Source organism: Oncorhynchus clarkii, chromosome 12 (assembly GCF_045791955.1).
Source record: "Oncorhynchus clarkii lewisi isolate Uvic-CL-2024 chromosome 12, UVic_Ocla_1.0, whole genome shotgun sequence".
NCBI lineage: Eukaryota > Metazoa > Chordata > Actinopteri > Salmoniformes > Salmonidae > Oncorhynchus > Oncorhynchus clarkii.
The window spans coordinates 18,621,487-18,634,243 of NC_092158.1; the positions used below are offsets into that span (position 1 = coordinate 18,621,487).

The window sequence follows — 12,757 nt, forward strand, 5'->3', positions numbered from 1 at the left end:
TTTTTATTCACCTTTATTTAACCCGGTAGGAGAGCTGTCAGGCTCTCATTTAGAACTGCGACCTGGCCAAGATAAAGCAAAGCAATGCGACACAAACAACAACACAGAGTTACACATGGAATAAACAAGCATACAGTCAATAATACAATAGAAGAAGTCTATATACAGTGTGTGCAAATGAGGTAGGATAAGGGAGTTAAGGCAATAAATAGGCCATAGTGGCGAAATAATTACAATATATCAATTAAACACTGGAGTGATAGATGTGCAGAAGATGAGTGAGCAAGTAGAGATACTGGGGTGCAAAGGAGCAAAATAAAAAATAACAGTATGGGGATGAGGTATTTGGACGGGCTATTTACATATGGGCTATGTACAGGTGCAGGGATCTGTGAGCTGCTCCGACAGCTGGTGCTTAAAGTTAGTGAAGGAGATGTAAGTCTCCAGCTTCAGTGATTTTTGCAGTTTGTTCCAGTCATTGGCAGCGGAGAACTGGAAGGAAAGGTGGCCAAAGAGGAATTGGCTTTGGGGATGACCAGTGAAATATACCTGCTGGAGGGTGTGCTATGGGTGGGTGCTGCTATGGTGACCAGTGAGCTGAGATAAGGTGGGGCTTTACCTATCAATGACTTATAGATGACCTGGAGCCAGTGGGTTTGACGACGAATATGAAGCGAGGGCCATTTCAGTAGGATTTATCTGAATTGAATCTACTCAATACAGCAAATGCCAAATAAATGTTAAAATGCAGTCTCAGTATGTCAACTGCAGTGGTATAAAGTACTTAAGTAAAAAATACTTTAAAATACTACTTAAGTAGTTTTTGGGGTATCTGTACTTTACTTTTTATATGTTTAACAACTTTTACTTTTACTTCAGTACATTCCTAAAGTAAATAATGTACTTTTTACTCCAAACATTTTCCCTGACACCCAAAACTACTCGTTACATTTTGAATGCTTAGTAGGACAGGGAAATGGTACAATTCACACAGTTATCAAGATAACATCCCTGGTCATCTCTACTGCCTCTGATCTGGCAAATTCACTAAACACAAATACTTCATTTGTAAACAATGTTTGAGTATTGGGGTGTGTCCCTGGCTGTCCGTAAAAAATGTTTAAATAAATGCGAAAATTGTACAGTCTATTTTGCTTAATATATGGAATTTGAAATGATTTATACTTTTACTTTTGATACTTAAGTATATTTAAGCAATTACAATGACTTTTGATACTTAAGTATATTTAAGCAATTACAATGACTTTTGATACTTAAGTATATTTAAGCAATTACAATGACTTTTGATACTTAAGTATATTTAAAACCAAATACCCAAGTAAAAGCCGACAAGGTAAAAAATATGCCGTTCAGCCCTGGAGCAAGGCAGTTAACCCCCAACAACTGCTCTCCGAGCGCCGATGATGTGGTTGTCAATGATAAGGTGGCCCCCCGCACCTCTCTGATTTGAGGGGTTGGGTTAAATGTGGAAGACACATTTCAGTTGGATGCGTTCAGTTGTACAACGGTATCCCCCGTTTCCAACTGCCATTTACCCATACTGATATTTCATTATTTGAAAAGACTGTAGTTTCTTACATGCAGTTCACAATGACACATGACTGTTGTGCTTAGCTGTGCCACTAGTGGTCCCTTTTGGTCTGTCAAACTCTGGTCAAACTCTGACCTTTAAAAAATATTGTTCAGCTCTAATTTTCTCATTTTAATTTAAAATGTCTCCATTAAAATTGAATTGATCATAAAATAATAATTCCCTATGTATGTGAGTGATATACTGATCTGCATATCAGAATGATGTCTTAACGAAACAACTGCAGATACCTTGAAATGGTCCCCACGCCAGTCCTTCCCCAGATAATGTACTGTACTTTCTTCACCACTACATGGCCCTAAAAATATATGGTCTACTGAAACTAGATATTCTATAAGTCTTCTTCTGTCTACCTCTGGAGAGGTGAGCGTTGATTGAGACATCAAACCAACTCTAGGTGAGAATAACAAAGTGAATGGACAGAGTGTAAATATAGAATATTATCTTAAAACTATTGTGGAGCTCCTGCAACTACAGTTGTGTCATGGAGTCATTAAGGTTGGAGTCAGGTTGTAGTCATTAAAACTAGTTTTTCAACCACTCCACAAATTTCTTGTTAATAAACTATACTTTTGGCAAGTCGGTTAGGACAACTACTTTGTGCATGACAAAGGTCATTTTTCCAACAGTTGTTTGCAGACAGATTATTTCCCTTTAATTCACTGTGTCACAATTCCAGTGGGTCAGAAGTTTACATACACTAAGTTGACTGTGTCTTTAAACAGCTTGGAAAATTCCAGAAAATTATGACATGCCTTTAGAAGCTACTGATAGGCTAATTGACATAATTTGAGTCAATTGGAGGTGTACCTGTGGATGAATTTCTAGGCCTACCTTCAAACTCAGTGCCTCTTTGCTTGACGTCATGGGAAAATCAAAAGAAATCAGCCAAGACCTCAGAAAAAAATTGTAGACATCCACAAGTCCGGTTCATCCTTGGGAGCAATTTCCAAACGCCTGAAGGTACCACGTTCATCTGTACAAACAATAGTACGCAAGTATAAACACACTGGAACATTGCAGCTGTCATACCGCTCAGGTAGGGGACGCTTTCTGTCTCCTAGAGATGAACTTACTTTGGTGTGAAAAGTGCAAATCAGTCCCAGAACAACAGCAAAGGACCTTGTGAAGATGCTGGAGGAAACGGGTACAAAAGTATCTATATCCACAGTAAAACGAGTCCTATATCGACATAACCTGAAAGGCTGCTCAGAAAGGAAGAAGCCACTGCTCCAAAACCACCATAAAAAAGCCAGACTATGGTTTGCAACTGCACATGGGGACAAAGATCGTACTTTTTGGAGAACTGTCCTCTGGTCTGATGAAAGAAAAATATAACTGTTTGGCCATAATGACCATCATTATGTTTGGAGGAAAAAGGGGGAGGCTTGCAAGTTGAAGAACACCAACCCAACTGTGAAGCATGGGGGTGGCAGCATCATGTTGTGGGGGTGCTTTTCTGCAGGAGGGACTGGTGCACTTCACAAAATAGATGGCGTCATGAGGCAGGAAAATTGTGGATATATTGAAGCAACATCTCAAGACATCAGTCATGAAGTTAAGCTTGGTCGCAAATGGGCCTTCCAAATGGACAATGAACCCAAACATACTTCCAAAGTTGTGGCAAAATGGCTTAAGGACAACAAAGTCAAGGTATTGGAGTGGCCATCACAAAGCCCTGACCTCAATCCTATAGAACATTTGTGGGCAGAACTGAAAAAGCATGTGCGAGCAAGGAGGCCTACAAACCTGACTCAGTTACTCCAGATCTGTCAGGAGGAATGGGCCACTTATTGTGGGAAGCTTGTGGAAGGCTACCCGAAACATTTGACCCAAGTTCAACCATTTTAAAGGCAATGCTACCAAATACTAATTGAGTGTAACTTCTGACCCACTGGGACTTTGATGAAAGAAATAACAGCTGAAATAAATCATTCTCTCTACTATTATTCTGACATTTCACATTCTTAAAATAAAGGGGTGATCATAACTGACCTAAGACAGGGAATTTTTACTGGGATTAAATGTCAGGAATTGTGAAATATTTCAACTCAGTTTATTTGGCTAAGGTGTATGTAAACTTCCGACTTCAACTGTAAATATAAACAGTACCGGCACCCAAAATGAGTACTGGCATCTGTTTCAGTCCAAGTCAAGCACCACTACCATCACATGAAATGCCCATGAAAAGCCCTCATGCAAATAAAGGGCATAATTTCAGCAAAATACATTGATACATTTTATTATTCAAAAGTTCTAGTCAATATCCATTGTATTGTTGTATTGTTGTATTTTATTTGTACAGTCACTTCCAGGGCTTGGCACTATGTGGTATCTTGCCCCCAGGTAAGGGCTGACATGCTGACCTGGACAATTATGTATTTTTCTCATCACGATGTCAATTTAGTAACCCGGAAGAGGTATGTCACGGGGTCAGATCGAATTTCGTAAGTAAATTGGTGAACTGGAAAATAAATAATTGATATTAATGTGGCAATATCGTATTTTGAGGTAAGACGGTGGTATGTGGGCTCGTCAGAAAGTCCTTAGCTAGCTAGTGTTTCGTTAAACGTCATTTGTCCCTCTTTAGCCAGCCTTTTGGCTTGCTAACATTAGCTAGGTTAACTTGCTAGCTAGCTTTGCTGTCATCCAGTCTTTGTTTTGTTTTTTCGTCGAGAAGAATCGTCATTCTTCCATAACACATGTGTGTCACTGGTAGTTATCCGCCTGGAGCTCGCAGACCAGTCTCTTTCTCCACAGGATTTCCAATAGACCGCTGGGGAGTTTAATTATTTCAGTTTTAATATTGACGTCACCATCTTGCTAGATATAAGTTATTTATTTAATGTAACTAGCACACAGTGACGTATGGTGTTTGTTTTTGCACTCTTCCTCACAGGAGAATGATTTTTATAGACAGCTAATACATGAAATATTCTGTGAAGCAGGCAAGAATAATTAAGTACTTCCGAGTCACGGATTTTTGGAATCCTTCAGAATAAGAGTTCCGTCTTGTATCCGTTGTAAATGATTAATTATGGTGAAAGTGACGTAAAATGTGCACAATTATTGATATCGATTTATACTAGCATACAAAGAATAGTTACAATTATTTTTTTAAGATATGCGATTGATATGTTTATTTTTTAAAGTCTGAATGGTCAACAATGTTTTTTGTATGTGTACTGCTATCATTTATTGGACCATACACAATTTTCTGTACATTGTGTCCAGTAAAAGGGGCCATTCTACTCAGGAGCACTTGTAGTTTCCAAATCCACAGAGTTTACACCCAGAGGAGCGTTGCTGCTCATTTTGTGGCCACTCTTTAAGAACCGATCAGCTTAAATCCAACATTTTCAAAAGTATACAGGACTTTACTCTTATTCTGAAGGATAAAAAAAAAAATCTGTGACCCAGAAGTACATAGTTATTTTTGCCAGCTTCACAGCAGTAGAACATAGAACAGCAGAATAATTACGTTTGAGGAGTCCGGCAACAGCATCAGAGCAAGTCACTCCCTCTTACCATCAGAGACCTGCTCAGGTTACTGTTTCTGGAACACATTTGTAATAAGTAATTCAGCAATGATGGCAATAGGTATTGATCCAGAAGTTGATGCTTTGTGTTTGCCTATTCTCCCTTTTTCTCTCCCTCTCCCCCTTTTGCTCTCTGGCCCTGTAGTTGAGGATGTGTCAGAGGAGGATTTGCAGGAGAAAGCACTGAGCTCAGCCAGGCTCTCTCTGAGGGGGAAGACATAGTTGGAGAGAGCAGCCGTCTTACATCATCACATCGGCAGCAGAACCATGGGAGACATGGTCATCGAGACCTTCCCACCCAATCCTGGTAAGAATCAGGGTATATAGCAATATGGATGACATATTTAATGAATATGATGCTGTACACAAACCAATGCATTATTATATGTTGGTGTGTAATAATACTAATACATGTGGTGTGTGTGTATAGGGAGATGGGGTGTGTTAAAACATATTCTGAGATTTCAGAATGACTGACTAAAGAAAATACAGCTGTGGTTATCAGTCTGTCAGACTTCATAGGAATAGAAACTACTAGAAACCTACATTTCTCCCCTTGGTGAGCAGACTGGGGCAGAGGGAGAGGAGGGTGGAGGAGCCCAACCCCTAGAGGATCAACCAGACGGGAGGGGTCCTACTGAGGGCCCTACAGAGGTCAGTGCCGAGGGCACAGAGGTGGCTCCAGACTCGCCCTCCAAGCAGCTTCCAGACCAGATCTCCTTCTTCAGTGGAAACCCCTCAGTGGAGATAGTCCACGGCATCATGCACCTCTACAAGACCAAGTGAGTCTCTGTTGCTATACACAACACTGAGTGTGTTTACATGCAGACTAATAATTCGATATTAAACTAATTATGGCAGAAGGCCGAGTATGGCTTTAGACATGTAAACACCTTATTATGCTTATCTTAATCGGCATGAAGTCAAAATCTAAGAAAGCATACGCCGATTAAAACACTGGTTTTCTGAGCAATCTTTCTTATTATTAGGATGTAAACACAGGTTGAAATATCAAAACGAACTCTGAACCAACTATTAATTTGGGGACAGTTCGAAACAAGAAAACATTAATGGCCATTTAGCTAGCTAGCTTGCTGTTGCTAGCTAATTTGTCCTGGGATATAAACATTGGGTTGTTATTTTACCTGGAATGCACAAGTTCCTTTTTTCTGGATCTTTGTAGAATTTTTACCCATTTTGAGTCACACAAAATCGTATGTTCTCTACTCAAACAATTAATCCACAGATAAAAGGGAAAATCTAGTTAGTTTCTAGTAATCTCTCCACCTTCTGTCTTCTTTTGTGGACTTTATATGGCAGTTGGCAACTAACTTGAATGTGCATTACCACCATCAACTGGACTGGAGTGTGAACCTCAGTTAATTTTTCAATCACCCATGTGCGTATATGCTCCTAAAAGACTATGAGGAGATGGGAGAGGAGGGACTTGCAGCATGTCATGCGTCAAGTAAAACCAAGTTCTATTTTAGCGCCTGGCTATGCAGACACTCGTTGACGCGCACTAGCAGTTTGGATGAAATTATTGAATAATATGTGTGTGTACACAACGCAAGTGGTGTGGTCAGCATGTTACTGTGAGAGAAAAGGGGAACAGAGTGTCTGGCCAAGGTCTATTGAGGAAGGTGAACAGAAGATCACTTGTAAACATCATGGAGACCCGGTAGAGAGGAACTGCTACCAGAGCACTCTACTGCGAAAACAACATTCTAGTCGTCCGTTTTGAGTTGTTACTCTGTTCAGAAACTAACAGTGCTCATTGAGTCTGAACCCATTGACTTTATATTTCCATTCAGTAGGCTTGGGCGGTGTCCAGATTGGGATATTCGGTAATATCGGCGCTGAACACGAGGGGTGCTACTTTCAAACCCCAGATAGCCTCTAATCCGAAGGTTAGCAATACTAAAAGTACATATAAATCCCATAGAGTTTTACAAGTAACTACAAAATGCTAGTCAGTTTGCTGCACACTCAAATAAATATTAGAAAGCAAGGCTCTCCAGGAGGGGATTCTCTGCTGTTATCAGGAGAAGCTTCATTTGGCAAGAAGCTAACCAGCTAGATAACTACTAAATTGGCAAACGAATTGCACAATTGCAGAGCATTTAGCACATTTTAAACAGTTAACTTAATAGTTACAATATTTAGTTTAGTTGTAAATTGCATACTGTAACTATGGTTGAAAAAGCATCTGGCTATTTCCAAATATCCCCGGTATACATTATATCACCCAAGCCTACCATGCAGTAGACATTCTGTACTATATCCGGAGCGACTACAATATACCAAAGATATTGTTTATTGAAAAGATTTCTCACTGGCAATATGAGACGATTTAGTTTCTCCTGACTGTCCCGTCGCAGCAAGATGACATCACTGACGGAGGACATGCGTCGCAGTGCCATGCTGTGTATCCTGACCGTACCCTCCACCATGACAAGCCACGACCTCATGAAGTTTGTGGCACCATTTTATGATGTCATGGAGCACATGAAGATCATACGAGACTCCACCCCTAACCAGTACATGGTGCTGATCAAGTTTAGTAGCCAGGTGAAATGAGTAAGATCATAGAACACTGTTGTTGTTGTATCTGAAAGTCTGCTTAGAAACTGTTTTTAGAATTATTCACATTATTACTCCGTCCGTCTCTCTCTGTCTCCCCCTTTCTCTCTCCAGGCTGATGCCGATAGTTTCTACACAGCGTGTAATGGCCGTACGTTCAACTCCATAGAGGATGCAGTCTGCCAGCTGGTCTATGTGGAGAGAGGTCATCAAGTCTGAGCAGGTACAGTATGTACACCAGTACCTCTAATGACTGTCTGAGCAGTGCACCTGAGGACATAGATTTGAATCATTTCTCTCTCTCTCCGTCTCTCTCTCTCACCCTCTCACCTCCAGGGCGCCAGTCTTCCAGTGATTGAGCTGGCAGAGCTTCCTAAGTGTACCGTGTGTCTGGAGAGGATGGATGAGTCAGTGAATGGGGTACTCACTACACTCTGTAACCACAGCTTCCACAACCTGTGTCTGCAACGCTGGGAGGATGCCTCGTGAGTATATACCAGCACACACACGACTCACAGCATTACCCTGAGTTCATTTCTCCATCCTCCCTCTCTCTGGTCAGTGGATGACTGTCATGTGCTGCAGTTTTAGTCCTTTTGTGGCACAACATGTGAGCAATATGGCATTGTGTTTTAGCATGGGGACAATAGAAGTGGTAGCTACTGTGCATTTGGTGTTTTTATGTGTGTAAAGGTGTTGACTGGGGTGTATTGACTGTTCTGTTCCAGGTGTCCTGTGTGTCGGTATTGTCAGACCCCAGAGCCTGTACAGGAGAACAAGTGCTTTGAATGTGGAGTTCAGGAGGTAAACATTATTTACACACTAAAATCAACACTACATACATTTGCATACATCTACAGGTACTCTTGTTGTTTTACAGTTGCTAATGTTTTCCCTCCTTACGCCCCTCCCCCTGGCTAATGTTTTCCCTCCTACGCTCCTCCCCCTGGCTAATGTTTTCCCTCCAAAACCTGGTCATTTTCTTCTTCCTTAATGGTGATTTCTGGAACGGGCAGCCTACTCAGAGCATCAGCATTCCCATGGTATCTACCTGGTTCGTAAATTATTATTTTCTCCGCTGGCGACAACATTCTTGACATGAACCCGATAGGTTTCTCTGCCCCAATCTTCATCTGGTGTGATAGCACAGCCCCCACACCATACGATGAGGCATCACACGATAAGATGAGATCTCTGGCTGCTGAGTAGTGCACTAGCACTTCAGCTGATTGCAGTAACTCCTTTACTTTGCAAAAGCTTCTTCCTGTCTTTCTGACCATTTCCAGGCCACATCCTTCCATAACAGTTGATGCAGAGGAGCTAAGAACGTAGAGTGGTTCGGGAGGAAGTGATTATAATAGTTCAGTAAGCCTAGATAGGCTTTCAGCTTGGCCTATAGAATCTGGGAGTAGCATCAGCAGCAACATGAATGGTAGCTTGGACCCCTTTTAATGTCCCTAGTTCTTTTTTGAAAACACACTCATGCTTTGAAATCAACTGATGCAGTGTCAATGTCTCTGTGGTGACATGTTTGATTTCATCCCAGTTCAATTTTATTTCCTCCAACCACCCTCTCCCTAGTAAGCTGGTGGCAGTACCTTCCACTACTAAGAGAGGCAGACTTTTCTTTTGTCCTTGATATTCCACTTGAGCATCAGCAACTCCAATCACAGGGATCTTCTCCACTGTGTACGTTTTGAGTTTAATGGGGGTGCACTTCAACGTTTTTTCCACCTCCTATAGAATTGGGACCTGTTCATCAGCGTGACACTACATCCTGTGTCTAGTTGCACTGTGTACATTGAGAATGCTTGCTCTGTGTTTGCGCACTCACTTTCACTTTCTATCACTTGATTAGAGCAGTAGCTAGAGCTTCTGTGGGTATTCTGTTTTCTGTGCGTTCTCTTTTCTGCAGCCCGTGGCTTCTTTTTATTGCGGCACGCCCTCGCAATGTGGCATATTATCCCATCCTCGTCACCAAATATGTAGTATCCTTAGAGGCTTCTTAGATTGATGACTCATGACACTTAAGTAGGGTTTAGTATTTAATTGTAACTTAGAATAACATTCTCTAATGCACCTGGCTTAAGCTACCTGAAGCTTTCTTAAATCACGGTTATATAGGTAGACATTGGAAATGGCTATGGATAGCGGAAAGCAAACCCCCGTCTTGAGTCAATACTGCCATCTATTGGTAAACATAAATATAGCAGGTTACTACAACCACCTCACGTAACCTTCTCAGTATTGCCATACAGGACTTCGCTGCTGTCCCTTCCCTGTCTTACTCACTTACATTTTTACAAATTGTTAACGACGATGACGACGTGCGGAGCGATTTATTTCTGTGGTAAATCATTTGAAAGATGCATATCTCCCCCTAACGTTACAGCATTGTTGCATTAGGTATCTGTTTAATAGTGTTCCCTTTATGATGGTGATGATCGGGACCTGTTAGTGGTAGTTTTGCGATAACTGCACTGTGATTTTCATTTTGTAAAAAATAAAATAAATGTTTTTTAGTTTAGGGATTTAATCTAAATGTTAACGATCCCAATGTCATTTAAACCTTCCCACCACTAATAAGAGGAACAGGAAATTAATCGCTGTCTGAGAGCCAGGCCCAGTTGGCTGAAGATGAGCACAAGGCTAGAGAGACTGGTGAGTCTGGGGGAGTGAGAGACTAGAGCCTAATTCTGGGGGAGTGAGAGACTAGAGCCTAATTCTGGGGGAGGGAGAGACTAGAGCCTAATTCTGGGGGAGGGAGAGACTAGAGCCTAATTCTGGGGGAGGGAGAGACTAGAGCCTAATTCTGGGGGAGGGAGAGACTAGAACCTAATTCTGGGGGAGGGAGAGACTAGAGCCTAATTCTTGGGGAGGGAGAGACTAGAACCTAATTCTGGGGGAACCCTCCATTGTGGACGTAGTCTCTATCTAGGAGTTAAATGGATGACAACATTTTATCTTATCCTTGATGCCTTTAACCTCTCTTTCCCCCCTCCAGGCGAGCGTAAGGACGGGGTGATAGCAGAGCTCCAGGAGCAGCTGAGAGATGTCATGTTTTACCTGGAGACTCAGCAGCAGATAGGTCTGCCTCCAGAGACCAGGACTGAGATACAGGAAGGACACATCAACATAGGCGCAGCAGCCAATCCCGCCCCAGGACCCTCCACCGTCATAGGCTGAGGCCGCAGGGGGCGGTCCAAAAAGGGGAGGGAGAGACTAGATCCTAATTCTGGGGGAGGGAGAGACTAGAACCTAATTCTGGGGAAGTGGCACAACCAGGAAGTGGAGAGAAGAAGAGATGTCGGCCTTCACTAATTACCACAGCCACAAAGTCATAAACCCTGCCTATTTCTACAATTTATTTTCTTAAAATGTGATTTTAAACCGAACCTTAAACCTAGCCTTAACCACACTGCTAACCTTATTCCTAACCTTAAATGACAACCAAACATTTTTGTTTTCATAAATGTTCTATGATATAGCCTATTTTGACTTTGTGGCTGTGGTAAAACCAGAGATGTCAGATGCCTGAAATGCCCCACCAAAATTACCTTATTAAAGTGTGTGTGGTGTGCGTGTGTGCGTGCGTGTTCGCGCAATTGTGTGTGTTTGTGCTTTTCAAATGGACTTTTGACAGTACTCTAAGAGGATGGGATCAGAAGTTAAGTGTATATCTCTGCTTCACGGTGCCCACTTTGACTTCTCCCTCCATCCTTCTATAAAAAAAAGTCACCTTGTTTTCTTCCTGAAAGGAGGAGAGATTCATGTGAATAAGGAAGTGAGAAGTGGACGAATACCTCATGTTTGAATATGCTGGCTTTTCTAACTAACTGTCCAGTCAGTTTTTGTAGGTATGTGTGTTGTTATAAATGGGTTTAGAAAGTCTGCTTCCGAGGTTCACTACCAGCTGGTTGTCAGCGTTTGTCATCTCTGTTTTATCGAACATCTGACTCCAATCTGTTCTCAGGAAACGGAATGACTCAGTTCTATCGTGAGAATGTTTATTTATTTTTCATTTAGATCATTTAATATGTGACAGAAAACAAACTGAACATCACTTTATCTGAGAGATTAAGTCAAGTGCTGAAATATTTAATTTCTCAATTTAGCTCTGTGTCAGAGCTGTAGACTTAACAGACGGGCACAGGTATATGTGGCTGATGCTTTGGCATTCCTACACTAATCTGAGATGTGCACCTGACGTCAAGGGTTGCCCTATTGCCTGGGCCAAGTCATTTGAGCAGTCATGCAAGTTAAGCCTAAGGTTGCATGTTGGGCAGGTGATTTTTGACAAAAAAAAAGTCAAAACAACCAAACTGCAAAGAATTCCAGTAGCCTAAAGCTGATCTTTCTGGTTCCTCCCCATTGTTTAAATGAAAGACAGACAATGTATGGCAGTTGGGCAAGTTGAGCCTGTTCTACTTGCTAATAACAACCAAAATACAAAGAATTCCAGTAGTGATATTTCTGGTTCCTCCCCTATGTGTAGGTGAAAGACAGGCAATATATGGCACTTCTGGGTGTAAATAGCTAATTTACATTTTCGGGCAAGTACTCTACAAATACAATATCATACAACAGTTTTACTCCTGTTTCCCTGCACTTAACTGTGTGTATGTGACCACCATTTTCTTCACTGACAACACATCTGTGGCAAGCCTGAAAGGGCACCATATTGCCTATACACTGCACTACTGACCAGATCCTGATAAGCTGTGTACATGCGTGTGTTTGTGTTGAAATGCTGAAAGGCTGCCGGTATTTTCTGCTCAGTCACAGCTTTCCACTATAATATAGCATCAATATTGTCATAGCATGGCATTGTATCTAGGTCAACGCAGACGTTCGAATAGTACACAGCAGCAGCAGAATCCCACCTTTAGCCTATTGTGAACATGTCATATTTAATTTTACCTTCCTGAATGTCAACTTAAAGCACTTTAAGTATTCACTGTGTTTTTTGTTAACATGTTAAAGTGCTCAATAAATTGCTTTTACCATTTGTACTCGGGGGTGA

General features: G+C 41.5%; 1 pseudogene; it reads left to right on the top strand.

The window, feature by feature from the left end:
- The first annotated feature begins 5,052 nt into the window (after window positions 1-5,052).
- Window positions 5,053-12,319, top strand: LOC139422388 (BRCA1-associated protein-like; annotated as a pseudogene).
- Window positions 12,320-12,757: the final 438 nt, after the last annotated feature.